Below are 15,748 nucleotides of genomic sequence, written 5' to 3' on the forward strand. Positions count from 1 at the left end.
CCTGGAATCTCATAGTAGGCTATCTACGACTCCCCCTCAGCCCCCTCCCCAGGCTACCTACGTCCCTTTCAAACAAGTTTCTTGACTGCAAACAATTTCAAAATATTTCCTTATTCCATATTTCAGGAATTTCTTAACATATCCAACAACCATATTCCTGCCAGAAGGAAAAAACGGAACTGATTAAGTCTGCAATAATGTTATCAATATTCGGACCCTGGTAAAAAAATTTTATGATTAAAGTAACAAGGGAGGTTTAATTAATCTTTGGCACGATATCTTAACTTAAAAAAAAAATCCTTATTACATTGAGGGCCGATAATCTCCCGCAAAATCTTGGTAATATGATGCGTCTTTTGTGTTTGTGTGTGTTTGTGTGCCTGTGTCCGAGGAACAGGAGAATTCTAGATATAATCTAGTATATGCCTTTTATTGGCCTTGAAGAATATGGAAAACTATTTTGGAACATTGTTTCACGTTATCTAAAAATTTTTAACTGAACTATATTCAGACAGTGTCAGCATGATAATTTTGTAAAGAAACTGAGAAAGCTCAGATCTTATAAACTTCTGGAATCTTGGTTCAGTGTTGACGAGCTGTGTTCCTGCTGTGGGTAGTTTATTTGTTTGTTTGAAGTTCTTGCTTTTGTGAATATGAAACAGGAATTACTGTGATACTCAATTGTTAGAAAATACACATCATTTTTGGTAATTCTGTGTTTGAATTATTTAACAAAACTGAATATATTAAACAAACTAGCTTTTATAGTTTATGGAATCTGTGTGTTTGTTTCTCCTGTTTGTTTCTCCCTCTCTTCTCTCCTCATTGGTTGTTCTTGAATTGCAAGATTGTAGGTTTATTATACATAGAGGGGAGGGAGAAACAGACAAAACAGATGACCTCGGTAAGGGCCGCAGTATGAATTCATATGACTTCTAGTTCCCTCCTTCCCTTCCTCTCTCGCTTCACTGCAACTGCAACCTCCAACAGTCGAGTAACTGAAAAGACATTTAATTCACTGCTAATGCTAACAGATGCATTCCGGATCTTTGAGGGAACAAACATATATCCCTTATCGCCTTTTCGGGGCTCGAACGATGTGCATTTACTTGTGAGCTGAATACGTTAGTCCTATTTCTACGGGATCAGAAAAGGTATTTATTCGACGAGGATGGGATTCGAACCCACGCAGGGAAACCCTATTGGATTAGCAGTCCAACGCCTTAACCTCTCGGCAACCTCGTCGTTCATGGCACATAATGAGCTCTTGTGATGAGGAACCTGAATGAGGCAGCAGTCATAGAGCCCGAGTGGTTTACTGGTACAGGTGCGAATAAGATTTTATTTGACGTCTACTGCGGCTGTAACTTGATGCTGCGCCTATGCTGCGGTAAAACACGTTTATGGTCATAAACGCGTCATAGACATGTCGATAACTTACCGCAAGTATGTCGATAACATGTTGAACAACTAATAGTTAAACGTATGAAGCATTTTCAGGACTACTGATAAGTATTCAAACACATTTATGATCATAAATGTGTCATAAACATGTCGATAACATCCATCAAATGTCAAAAACATATTGGAAACAAGTCACCTACCATAAATGGAGAACGCAATGTTGGACAATGCTGGATAATCATATGAAGCACTGCCTATGGTTACCAACACGTCGTTGACTTGTATTGAACCAGTTTGTGATGTGTGCGCGATAAGTTACCAACGTTTTATTGTGGTGTGGACGCACCTTAAAACTTGAAGTATATAAACAGTACGAAATGCACTTGAAGAATTCCTGTATTAGGTTAGGATTTTAAAGTATAAAAGCGTATTTTTTTTTCAAATTGTCAGGTGCTGGTCATCGTAGAAAACATCAAAATATCACCTGAAGGAAATGCTGTGGTTCCTTCGGGTAAGGATCGAAATGACTGCTTGTTATGTCAGCTTTTTTTTTTTTTTTTTTTTTTTTTGTAAACAATATTAATTATTATTATTATTTATTATTCATAAAAAAAGCTTATAATCACAGACGGAAGAACCAATACTCTTTCCGTTTGTAACGATATAAATCAGCGAAATGTGAAGAAACATTACTAGCACACCTTTCCAAATACACGAATTGACTAGCTAGGTGTTGGCTTCGGTTAGGAGTTAATTAACGTCAGGTTTTTTGATGCACCAGAAATAGAAAATAATTCTGAGGGAAAGGTCGTTTCGAACAGGTTATGAATTATTAATCACTTTTCAATCTCTGTATCTCTCCCGGCTGCCATTGACAGTCGAATTTACACGCCGTTGGTGTGACCATTTAGTGGAAGTTAAAAGGGGATTCTGATGAGTATCTCTCTCTCTCTCTCTCTCTCTCTCTCTCTCTCTCTCTCTCTCTCTCTGAGGTAGACACTAGAGAAAACTGATATGTAATAATGTTTAGTTTACTATGAATGTACCAATGATTATTTCTCTCCCTTTATATAAGTATTTGACAGGCACTAAAATGATTGTAACTTGTGTAAGGTACTTGGTTATACCATTGTCTGCTGAAAATACTACCTGAATATAATACCTTAAATGTACTATAAGATTAATATAATATGACAGTAGTCATAAAGTTAGACAAGAAGTATTGATTAAAGAATGCTTAGCATTTTTGTGGAAAAGATTAGTTATAGATAAGAATGGATAACCACTGGCAAAGTTGTGGGTATGTTGTAGATATATTTTGCCTGCAGAATGTATACTAGCCTTATTCGGTGACTGTGACGAGAAACTGCAATGACTAATGCAAATATCTGAAAATGGTGATGGGAAGAACAAGTTTAAACTAAAAAATAAAATCTAGTTTTTCAAGTTAAGTATGAAACACATAGAACAAAACCTTCAATCAGATGCATAAACTTCAAAGAAAGATTCTTAAACTTTCATCTAAGGGTGTGAAGGAACGGAGTCCATTGAGACTTGGTCCCTCCCATTAAGATTCTTTAACAGGAAATATAAAGCTCTTTACGAGACCTGTAAATTCCTTTGCTTCTTTACGGTTACAGCAATGACCGAATTTCCAGTCCAGGAGGATTCGCCAAGGATTACCGGCCAAGTCTCTATATATGTCCTGCCTCACCAGATGGCGCTGGGCCCAGTCTTTCCAGTGAACAAAGAAATGTCGAGTTCTTCCATTCTTTTTTATTTTTTATGGTACGATCTTGTTTTTTCTTTTTTTCTTGAGTTACTGGTTATACACTCCTACATTTACTGTTTGTTTCGAGCTCAAATACATAACTGTTTCATCTTTTGGTCCTATGTTGATGTCTATGACGTGTTTCCTCAATATTTGGGTGTCTATGGTGCAAACCACCTGTATTTTCCCAAGAAAACTAATATATATGAAATTAGATTATTACACTTTTAAATCATTGTCCTTTCTAAATTATAATTAGCGACCAAGTACCTCAGACGTACGTATTATGAGTAATTATTATCCTGTAGTGAAGGAAAGCATCGCTTAAATACCCCACTTGGTCCGTGGAAACTAATAGATATGAAGTCAGATTACTAAAAGTTTAAATCTGTTTTCCTTTCTGAATCATAATTAGAGACCAAACGCCTCAGAATTATGTAATATTGTAATTTCTATCCTGTACTGAAGGAACGCTTCTCTTACCCCAGGAATTAATATCAAGAATGCCCAACAAAGTCTATATTTTCAGGCATGAGCAATATGAAGTCCCATTTGTCAAAGAGAGCGAAACCGTCTCGTTACACTTGTCATTTTTGATTGGTGTTATAAAGCTTGCGAGAATTATCGCGGAATTTGTCAGAAGAAATGCAGCTGGCTGCGTGAGCCTTTTGCTGTTATCACAGGAAAGATTTTGCATGAGAATTTTACTTGCGTTTTTAGTTATTTCTTTAATTTCTTTTATCATTTCTGCCTTTAGTACGTACGAAAGGAAAGGGAAACTTAAAACCACATTTATATTATGTATCTATGAATTAATATTTATATTAGCATAACATAATCAGAGAGATAAATGATTAAATAAAAGACTGAAAAGATATAAACTAAAATCCAACTTTCACGCTAAGCTTTCAACGGATATGACTCCAGAAGATATTAAAAGTTTTGTTTTATTATTTAATTTTTCCGAATAAAAAAAAAGATTTTCGGGGATTGGACGTATGTTTTAGATTGATTAAAACAGACTAACAAAACGAATTGTAAATTGAAACTGATCGAATAACATTTTGATGATAAAAAGACACAATATTCCCTGGGAGGTCTCCCACGCTGTTAAAAATGCTTAGAAATTTAATTAGTAGTTTTTCAGCGAGTTCATACAAATCTGATAATCAATTGCCCATCGGGATGAAATGTTATTAATGCTGTTAATCACCATTCATGAATATTCATCCGCATTTTATCACTCGGAATCCTGGCCGTGACAGTAAGAATTTAATTTATGTATTCGTTGGTATGTATCATAAAGAATATGCTACTTCTTTTGATGTGTTTAAATCGGAACATATAAAGATTAAGCGAGAACACAACTCATTACTGCCATAAAGCAATAATTCTCCCTCTATTAATAATTTACTTACATTTCATCTATTTATCTATTAATGTGTTACTTTTTTTTCTAATAAATACTCTCTTCCTTCTGTATCGCCTGTTACCTTCTGTTTCTACTTTCTAATGAACACATTATTCTTCGGAAACGTGAATTTCAATTCAATGGGCTATATGGACTTCATCTCTGAATAATAATAATAATAATAATAATAATAATAATAATAATAATAATAATAATAACAACAACAACAACAACAACAACAACAACAACAACAACAATAATAATAATAATAATAATAATAATAATAATAATAATAATAATAATAATAATAATAATAAGTGGCGCCGTGGAGGAGTGGGTTAGGTCGTCAATAGACTTAAGTCAAGTTAAGCAACATTGGGGCTGGTCAGTCGTTGGATGGGTGACCGCTCTCCTCGGCGTTGATTCCTTGGGAAAGGATCTTTACCATAATTTCCTCAGTCTATTCAGCTGTAATGAGTACCTATCCCTGATGGGGTAGGGTCCAGCTATGGGTTAAATAGCAAAACTCAGCAATGATGGAAAGAAATGAAGGAATAAACGGCAACGGCGTAAATGGAACCTCTGGCAACGGAGGAGCTTCGTCCGGCAACCAGGTATTCAACCAATTGTAGGGGAAGATGGTCAGGTACTTGGAGGTCGTCATCCAGCAACTGATCACCACAACGACAGTAATCAACAGCCTGAGATTGGAGCTACAGAGGCAAAAAGGAAGAAATGGACAAGAGAAGAAAATAAGGAAATATGGAGATGCTACATCAGAAGCAACCCGACAGAGAGAGGATATAGAAGAAGATTGGTCAACATCTGGAATGAGAGGAATAACACCCCCCAAACAGAGCAGAGGCTGGCAGACCAAGTAAGGAACATAAAGAAAAAGAACTGGCTCTCCCCAACAGAAAGAGAAGAACTGGAAAGGGAAATATCACACGCCAACGAATTACACGAAGACGAACTGAGAGACGTTGCCACAGAAGACGACAGGGAGGATGAGGTATCAAACAACGACACACGAAGAAACACCGACGAAGTAACAGAGAGGACGGAATGGTAGAAAAGATTAGACAATGGATGGAGCCAGATACAGAGAGAACAAAAATCCCCTCCATGAAAGCCTACAACAACAAGAAATTAAGGGAGAAAACAAGTGAGGTCAATGAAATAATGGGCCTAATACACACCACCAGTATCACAGAAACAAATAACTTGACATATGCAGGAGCAAGATTAGTAGCAGAACTGATGGGGATTCGAACACCAACACCACCGTCACAACCAACCCAACAGAAACCAAAACAGCAACCTCCTTGGAAAAGGCGCCTGGAAAAGCAAATCATGGTGATGAGATCTGACTTGAGTAAACTGAAAGAGATGGCAGAAAAAAGGCTAAGAAGCAAGAAAACAAGGGAGGAACTCAACGAGAAATACAAAGTACAAGAGAGGGGACTAAACAACACAATAGAAGATGTAAAACAGGCTTAAGGCCAAAGCACACAAGATCCAACGGTACATGAACAGGAATAAGGGATACCAACAGAACAAACTATTCCAGAAAAGACTATACAGCCAACTAGGAGGGGAAGACAACCACCCAGAAATTCCTGAAGCCGAACCAAGTAAGAGACTCTGGGAAAACATATGGAGCAATCCGGTATCACACAACAAACATGCAACATGGCTCCAGGAAGTCAAGGAAGAAGAAACAGGGAGAATAAAACAAAGATTCACAGACATCACGACAGACACAGTCAGACACCAACTAAAGAAAATGCCAAACTGGAAAGCCCCAGGTCCCGATGAAGTCCATGGATACTGGCTCAAAAACTTCAAGGCCCTACACCCACGAATAGCAGAACAACTCCAGCATTGTATCTCAAATCACCAAGCACCCAAATGGATGACCACAGGAAGAACATCCTTAGTACAAAAAGACAAGAGTAAGGGAAATATAGCCAGTAACTACAGGCCTATCACCTGCCTACCAATAATGTGGAAGTTACTAACAGGTATCATCAGTGAAAGGCTATACAAACACCATCCCCCACCAACAGAAAGGCTGCAGAAGGAAGTGTAGGGGCACAAAAGACCAGCTCCTGATAGACAAAATGGTAATGAAGAACAGTAGGAGAAGGAAAACCAACCTAAGCATGGCATGGATAGACTATAAGAAAGCCTTCGACATGATACCACACACATGGCTAATAGAATGCCTGAAAATATATGGGGCAGAGGAAAATACCATCAGCTTCCTCAAAAATACAATGCGCAACTGGAATACAATACTTACAAGCTCTGGAATAAGACTAGCAGAGGTTAATATCAGGAGAGGGATCTTCCAGGGCGACTCACTGTCCCCACTACTCTTCGTAGTAGCCATGATTCCCATGACAAAAGTACTACAGAAGATGGATGCCGGGTACCAACTCAAGAAAAGAGGCAACAAAATCAACCATCTGATGTTCATGGACGACATCAAGCTGTATGGTAAGAGCATCAAGGAAATAGATACCCTAATCCAGACTGTAAGGATTGTATCTGGGGACATCAGGATGGAGTTTGGAATAGAAAAATGCGCCTTAGTCACATACAAAAAGGCAAAGTAACGAGAACTGAAGGGATAAAGCTACCAGATGGGAGCAACATCAAACACATAGATGAGACAGGATACAAATACCTGGGAATAATGGAAGGAGGAGATATAAAACACCAAGAGATGAAGGACACGATCAGGAAAGAATATATGCAGAGACTCAAGGCGCTACTCAAGTCAAAACTCAACGCCGGAAATATGATACGAGCCATAAACACTGGGCAGTGCCAGTAATCAGTTACAGCGCAGGAATAGTGGAATGGACGAAGGCAGAACTCCGCAGCATAGATCAGAAAACCAGGAAACAAATGACAATACACAAAGCACTACACCCAAGAGCAAATACGGACAGACTATACATAACACGAAAGGAAGGAGGGAGAGGAGGATACTAAGTATAGAGGACTGCGTCAACATCGAAAACAGAGCACTAGGGCAATATCTGAAAACCAGTGAAGACGAGTGGCTAAAGAGTGCATGGAAGAAGGACTAATAAAAGTAGACGAAGACCCCCCGAGAAATATACAGAGACAGGAGAAAGACAGAAGAACAGAGGACTGGCACAACAAACCAATGCACGGACAATACATGAGACAGACTAAAGAACTAGCCAGCGATGACAATTGGCAATGGCTACAGAGGGGAGAGCTAAAGAAGGAAACTGAAGGAATGATCACAGCGGCACAAGATCAGGCCCTAAGAACCAGATATGTTCAAAGTATGATAGACGGAAATAACATCTCTCCCATATGTAGGAAGTGCAATACGAAAAATGAAACCATAAACCACATAGCAAGTGAATGCCCGGCACTTGCACAGAACCAGTACAAAAAGAGGCATGATTCAGTGCAAAAGCCCTCCACTGGAGCCTGTGCAAGAAACATCAGCTACCGTGCAGTAACTAAGTGGTACGAGCACCACCTGAAGGAGTGATAGAAACGATCAGGCAAAGATCCTCTGGGACTTATGGTATCAGAACGGATAGGGTGATACGTGCAAACGACCAGACGTGACGTTGATTGACAAAGTCAAGAAGAAAGTATCACTCATTGATGTCGCAATACCATGGGACACCAGAGTTGAAGAGAAAAGAGAGGGAAAAAATGGATAAGTATCAAGATCTGAAAATAGAAATAAGAAGGATATGGGATATGCCAGTGAAATACGTACCCATAATCATAGGAGCACTAGGCACGATCCCAAGATCCCTGAAAAGGAATCTGGAAAACTAGAGGCTGAAGTAGCTCCGGGCCTCATGCAGAAGAGTGTGATCCTAGAAAACGGCACACATAGTAAGAAAAGTGATGGACTCCTAAGGAGGCAGGATGCAACCCGGAACCCCACACTATAAATACCACCCAGTCGAATTGGAGGACTGTGATAGAGCAAAAAAAAAATAAATAAAAACAAAAAAAAAAATAATAATAATAATAATAATAGTAAGCGCTGGGAAGACAAGAAAAAGAAATAATTATGAAATTGATATTTATGAAAGGCCATTTCAAGAAGGTATGCTTAGGTTCTTAATATTGTTTTATGATACGAAATACAAGAAACTAATGGCCTAAAATATGTGAATTATATAGACAACGTAGATTCCAAAAACTTATTTCTGCTCATACGCAACAAGCTCAGGGTACAAAATCGATAATTATAACAGGTACTGTTGCTTGGAATACAGTAACCAGGAGACCACCGAAATAGCGACTATCATTCTCAGATTTGCGTGCTTTCCAGCCGTTGCTGGATTTATGGAGAACAAGAAAATTCTATGCTTGCTGTTGAGACATTTTCACCAACCTCGCCTATTTCCCCAGCCTAAATTAGGTTATCAGACTGAAACAGACTTTGCCAACCCTAATGGCTGTACTCACTGGTTGTAATTAATTCTTTCCCCCATTTACGTCTCTCTTTCCCCTTTCTATTTCTGGCATCTTTGCTTGTTTCCTCGATGTGTTCACTCAATCCTGAAGAGGATAATTTCCCAAATAGCTTTTTTATGACTCCCGTCTTCTCTGGAAGAGAAATTATCCGAGAGAGATAGCATTGTTCTTTTTCCCTGCAGTCCATTAGCAAAGATTTGCACTACATAATGAGCGAATCTTGCAAGTATTTGTAATAATTGCCGCTTATATAAAAATATTATTGTGTCAGGATGTAGTGGGAGGGTATCTTTAGGCCGTTGATAGTTTTAAAAATAAAGAAAAGAAGAAAAATATCTCGTTTAATTTGAATGAATGGAAGATATGAATTATGTATCAAAATGAAGTCGTTATATTACTTAAACCGACGCAAAATAGATTATTTTTATGATAAAATATACATGTTTGTGATTGCGTCGTTTTGCGTATACTTTTCAAGTGTCTTTATAATATTCAACTTTTATTTATCCTCTGACTGTAGCTACACCAGGGCTATCTACTTTTGGTGCCTTTTCAGGACATAGCAGACGATAGGACACAGCTGTAGACAAGGTAACAAGTGCACCTGCGTGGAAACGAGGAGAGGTCACTTCGATTCCGTTTAGTTCATCTCTGGTTCTGCTTTTATTCCTGCGAAATGAAGTCCTTACATTCTTGACTTAACTTCCTGGGACTTACTCAGTGACGTGGTAGTGGCAGTGGCTTTTCCAACAGTGGGTTTTCAAGCAGTGCTGAAGCCGAACTTAAACGTGGCTGAAATGTCAATAGGGTCAGGCAAATCATCGTGTGAATTATATGTCATGTAAACGATATATCATGATTATGTCAAGAAATATTAAACATTCTTCAATCCATAAACTGGGGTCGTAGATACGTCAAACACTCAGTGAATCTGTGACGAGAAATTACTCATCGTCATTAAGGTAAGACCAGATATATTTTCAAGTCCTTTTTTTAATACTTACATAATCAATGAGAATTGAGAGAATCAAGCAGAATACTCTTAGACATAAATATAATTGTGAATATCTTTAGCCCAAAAACTGACAGTTTATTTATGTACTGGTTAAAGAATCAACATATATGAAAACATAGTACATGAAACAATTACTTAGGGATTGTTCGCCCGTTAAATAATTTTCTACCAGTATGATATTAATAAGTCTAGTTTTTTTATGCTCAATGCAGTCATACTTTTTTCAAAATGCTTGTAATTACTGTATTATTTTGAATAACTTCCTACCAGCAAAATATTAATAGATATAGTAATTTATTATGTGCTTGATGAATACATAATTTTTTTAACGTGCGTTGTAATCACACTAATATTACGAATTACTTTGTGAACAAAGTAATTTTCCATATCATTAATGTAACATTACTTTTCAAGTTTGCATTATAAGTACAGTAATATTTGTTGATCAACTACAAATATGTGCGGTATATTAACATCAAATTCTGATATTCAGGTGATCATTAGAGTTAACAAATATTTGAGTCATGCATAGCACTTTTGGAAAATAAACGTAGACCATTTAAAAAGGAACAAAAATCCATATTTTACCTCTTTTAGTTTGGGAACGATACCCCTGTGCAAAGGTTGATGTTTATTACCATTGAAATTACTATTTGAATTGTTTCGTGGAAAATAATGATGACAAATGCCGAAGCGATTGATCACAAACAAATTGCAGAGTTTTTGGGGAAAATGGAAAATACATATGTATGGGTATTATTTTCTGTATTGCATGAAATTATACATTGTTATGAGCAGTGGTTGTGTGTAGAGAGAGAGAGAGAGAGAGACCTTACCTTACCTTACAGACCTTACATCTTGTTCGGGTTGCCCCAGGTCCCTCAGTGTGAGGCACCTCTAATGTCTACCAGAGAGTTGCTAGTACATCTTCCGGTATATTTTGCATCTTCCAATCTTGGATGGTCTGGGATGCAGTTTAGATATTTGTCGAGCTTATTCTTAAACACATCTACGCTCACTCCTGATATATTCCTCAGATGAGCTGGCAACGCATTGAATAGACGCTGCATTATCGATGCTGGTGCGTAGTGGATTAATGTCCTGTGTGCTTTCCTTATTTTTCCTGGTATAGTTTTGGGCACTATTAATCTACCTCTGCTTGCTCTTCTGATATTTTTAGTTCCATGATATTTTCTGCTATTCCTTCTATCTGTTTGCCATGCCTGAATTATCATGTAGCGTTTCTCTTCTCCTTTCTAGACTATATAATTTTAAGAATTGTAGTCCTTTCCCAGTAGTCTAGGTCCTTAACTTCTTCTATTATAGCTGTAAAGGACCTTTGTACACTCTCTATTTATTTGTGCAATATCCTTTTGATAGTGTGGGTACCATATCATATTGCAATATTCAAGTGGACTACGAACATATGTTTTATAAAGCATAATCATGTGTTCAGCTTTTCTTGTTTTGAAGTGCCGTAACAACATTCCCATTTTTGCTTTACATTTTGCCAACAGAGTTGCTATTTGATCATTGCATAACATGTTCCTATTCATCATCACACCAAGGTCTTTAACTGCTTCCTTATTTGTGATGGTCTCATTATTAGGTCCCTTATATGCATATAGCTTTCTTTCTCTGTCTCCATAATTTATTGATTCAAATTTATCAGAGTTAAATACCATCCTATTTTACCATGCCCAATCATATACTTTGTTAAGGTCTCTTTGTAGAGCGTTCCTATCTTCATCACAAGTAATTTCTCTACTTATTCTTGTGTCATCTGCGAAACTACTCACTACCAAATCCTTCACATTATTGTCTATGTCTTCAATCATAATAACAAACAGTATTGCAGCTAACACCGTACCTTGTGGCACACCGGATATTACCTTGACTTCATCCGATTTCTCGTCGTTTGCAATAACTATCTGTTTTCTGTTGTGTAAAAATTCTTTTAACCATCTTCCTTTTACTTTATCCACGATATTGTGTTTTTTTTTCTAATTTTTCTTCGCTAATATATTATGGTCTACTTTATCAAAAGCTTTTGCAAAGTCTAAATAAACCACATCTGTTTCATTTCCGCTTTTCATATTTTTGAATATGTTCTCACGGTGGACTAACAGTTGGGTTGTGTACTTTTTCCGGGTACGAAACCATGTTTTTTTTTTGTCCTTTATTAAACAAATTATTTTTATTAAATGTTTCATATTATTTTTCTTCATTACCCTTTCATACACTTTCATAATATGTGATGTTAGACTCACAGGCCTATAATTACTTGCCTCTAGTCTTGATCCACTTTTGAAAGTAGGGGTAATATATGCTAATTTGTGCTCATCATATATCTTGCCTGTATCTACACTTTGTCTTAATAATATTGCAAGTGGCTTTGCGATAGAATGAACTACTTTCTTTAACAAAATAGCAGGAATTCCATCAGGCCCTGCAGCAGCTCCATTTTTTAATTTCATAATAGCCTGCCAAAATCAGCTTCCTTAATATCTATGTCAGCTAAATATTCACTATTTTCATCCCTTACTTCTATATCATTATCTTCATTATCTATTCTAGGGGTGAATTCTCTCTTATATCGTTCTGCCAGTATGTTTGCAAATTTCCTTTTTTCATTCGTTAATCTCCCTTCAATTCTCAGAGGGCCTATTTCTATTCTTCTTTTATTCATCTTCTTCGCATATGAGTATAATAGTTTGGGGGTTTGCTTGATATTTAATAGGGTTTTTTCTTCCAAGTCCCGTTTTTCATTTTCTTTTGATTGTATAATCTTTTATTTGTTCTGCATTTTCTATCTTACTTTTTAGTTCTATAACTTTCCATGCATTTTTTTCTTTTGCAAGACCTTTTTTCCACTTTCTGATTTTCTGGAACAAGATCCTTCTGTCTCTTGGTATGCATGAATGATGTTTACTTTTCTTCTTCGGTATATATTTTTCCACTATTTTCTCCAATATTTTGATATAATATCTCCGTATTTACCCTTATGTCATCACTTACGAAAAAAATGTTATCCCAATCTTTGTTTAATTCTTCATTAATTTCTGACCATTTTATATTTTTACTGTAGAAGTTGTATTTTCCATATCCTTCCCACTTTTTCATTTCTTGCTTATCTCTATTTTCACTTGCTTTGGAATGAACTGTTAATTCTATGACATTATGGTCTGAAATACTCGCATTATAAACTATTATTTCTTTAAAACATAATTCATCTCGTTCACAAATACTAGGTCTAAAGTATTTTCCTTTCTTGTTGGCAGGTGATTTATTTGTTGAATGTTGTATTCTAGTAGCATATCTAATAGCTTTTCAAATTGCCTCTTATCTTTTTTGCCCACTACTATTTACTCTCTTTTTTATATGTATAAGTACAACCATCTCCTATTCGTTCTTTCCATTCTACGAAAGGAAAGTTGAAGTCACCAGATAGGAGAATAGTCCAGTCCAGAGAGGAGATAATTATTTATACTTATAAAAATACTGCATAAAATATACGTATATTTATTAGTTCAGCCTTGGGATTGATGCAAATATTCAACCCTTTTCAAATGAAGAAATAAATACATATCTCTTTTGCGAAGCGTAATCACTTGTTAAAATTTAAGACAATATTCCTTGTTAGGTACAGAGAGAGAGAGAGAGAGAGAGAGAGAGAGAGAGAGAGAGAGAGAGAGAGAGAGAGAGAGAATTGCAGATTCTAGACTAGAATTAAAGAGCCTTGATGTAAAAATTATAGACCTTTTGTACCCAGAGTGCAATAAACTACTGTTCTCTCTCTCTCTCTCTCTCTCTCTCTCTCTCTCTCTCTCTCTCTCTCTCTCTTGTATTTATCTCGCAAGGGAAATGTAAATAACAGCTAAGCTCATTCCTTTGACCTGACCTGCTCAGAACAGCCGCTCATTTTTATTAATAAGTCTTGACTTTTCTCCTTCAGTTTGTGCCTCCATCAAAGCCCAGAGTTTCCTTTTTGATAAGCCTTTCATGAAAGGCTTTTTGGCCACGTTACATTAACGGTTTTTAATAACCTATGTCCCTTTGGATTAAGTGTTTGGCCTTTTTATTTGTTGTCAAAGCCTATTTATTTCGGCAAAGGACAAGAAAATGTAGGAAATGTTGTAACTTCTATTTAGGAAATGGTGTTCCGTTTAACAGTCATTAAAGATTAAGGGGGATTTTTAATGACCAAATCGCCAGTTTTTGGTTTTTAAAATGAAAAAATATTTTAAAATTTTAAAATGCATTTGAAAAGAGAGAGAGAGGAGAGAGAGAGAGAGAGAGAGAGAGAGAGAGAGAGAGAGAGAGAGAGAGAGAGAGAGAGAGAGAGAGAGATTCTTTAGCACATGCTACCTTTATTAACCAAAGTGATTCGTGATTCCATATATTATTTGAAAGACAGTTACAAATAAATATTGTATATTGCTTACTATATGAAATTGAAGTTCTAATAATAATAATAATAATAATTAATAATAATAATAATAATCAATATAATAATAATAATAATGAAGACGATGACGGAACATCAGGCAAACCTCCTCCCCCTCCCAGGGCATATCTTCCCTCCTCTTAGGAGTCTGCCAATTCCTGGAACCCTTGCTGGTAATGACGTTTAAATTCTCCTTAAGATCAAATCAGAGTCTCTCATTCAGGATATTGTGGTCAAGAGATGTCGATGGATCCTGAAGCCTGACTTCTTTGCTCCATTCATCGACGGTTACGTGAATGGATTCTGCTCTACTATACTATTCAGGTTGTAATTGATCACGATTTCATTCATAAGATAGTGAGTGGTCTCGTCGCTCTCTCTCTTTCTCTCTCTCTCTCTCTCTCTCTCTCTCTTTCTTTCTTCTTACCTAGAGGTGCTCACACAGAGGGACCTGGGGCAACCCGAACAAGATGTAAGGTCTGTAAGGTAAGGTCTCTGGCTCTCTCTCTCTCTCTCTCTCTCTCTCTGAGACAATCCACAGAACAGTCACTCTCTGTAAGGAAAGCTCTCTCCTCTCTCTCTCTCTCTCTCTCTCTCTCTCTCTCTCTGAGACAATTCCCAGAACAGTCACTCTCCAAATCCAAAACATTAACTTCCAACATATACTCCCTATATTCTCCTCCTCCTCCTCTTCCTCCTCCTCCTCCTCCTCCTCTCACGCAGTTGTTTATCCCCTTTACTGCAAATAGCTTCTAAAGACCCAAAGAGACCTGTGACGGAACCACAAAAGGAACCACTAACTTTATTCCTTCTCCTTGTTTGTTGTTTGGCTGAGAGCAAAGAGATATATTCTATTTGCTGGTATAGGTCTTTGTGTTTATTTGTTTGCTTTTTGTTGCAGCCAATGGCGCCAGTTCATTAAAAAAAAAAATAAAGTAACACAGATTGCAAAATGGGCTTATTAAAGAGAGTTGAACGTTCTTATAGATTAATTCCTTTATACAGATAGCTTTTAAACCAGAATTAAAGATGAACACGAAGAATGTTTTCAGTATCATAGTAACATAGGTAAAATATACTGAAACTCTCTCTCTCTCTCTCTCTCTCTCTCTCTCTCTCTCTCTCTCTCTCTCTCTCTCTCTAACGCAAAACACACACCCACACACAAAAACAATGAAGATATTTGTACCAATGATAAAAAAATGTCAA

General features: G+C 36.9%; 1 non-coding gene across 1 annotated transcript; it reads right to left on the bottom strand.

Moving 5' to 3' along the window:
* Positions 1-1,163: 1,163 nt before the first annotated feature.
* Trnas-gcu (transfer RNA serine (anticodon GCU)) lies at positions 1,164-1,245 on the bottom strand. Its single transcript has one exon. It is a non-coding gene; the product is annotated as a tRNA-Ser (tRNA).
* Positions 1,246-15,748: the final 14,503 nt, after the last annotated feature.

Source organism: Macrobrachium nipponense, chromosome 1 (genome assembly GCF_015104395.2).
Source record: "Macrobrachium nipponense isolate FS-2020 chromosome 1, ASM1510439v2, whole genome shotgun sequence".
NCBI lineage: Eukaryota > Metazoa > Arthropoda > Malacostraca > Decapoda > Palaemonidae > Macrobrachium > Macrobrachium nipponense.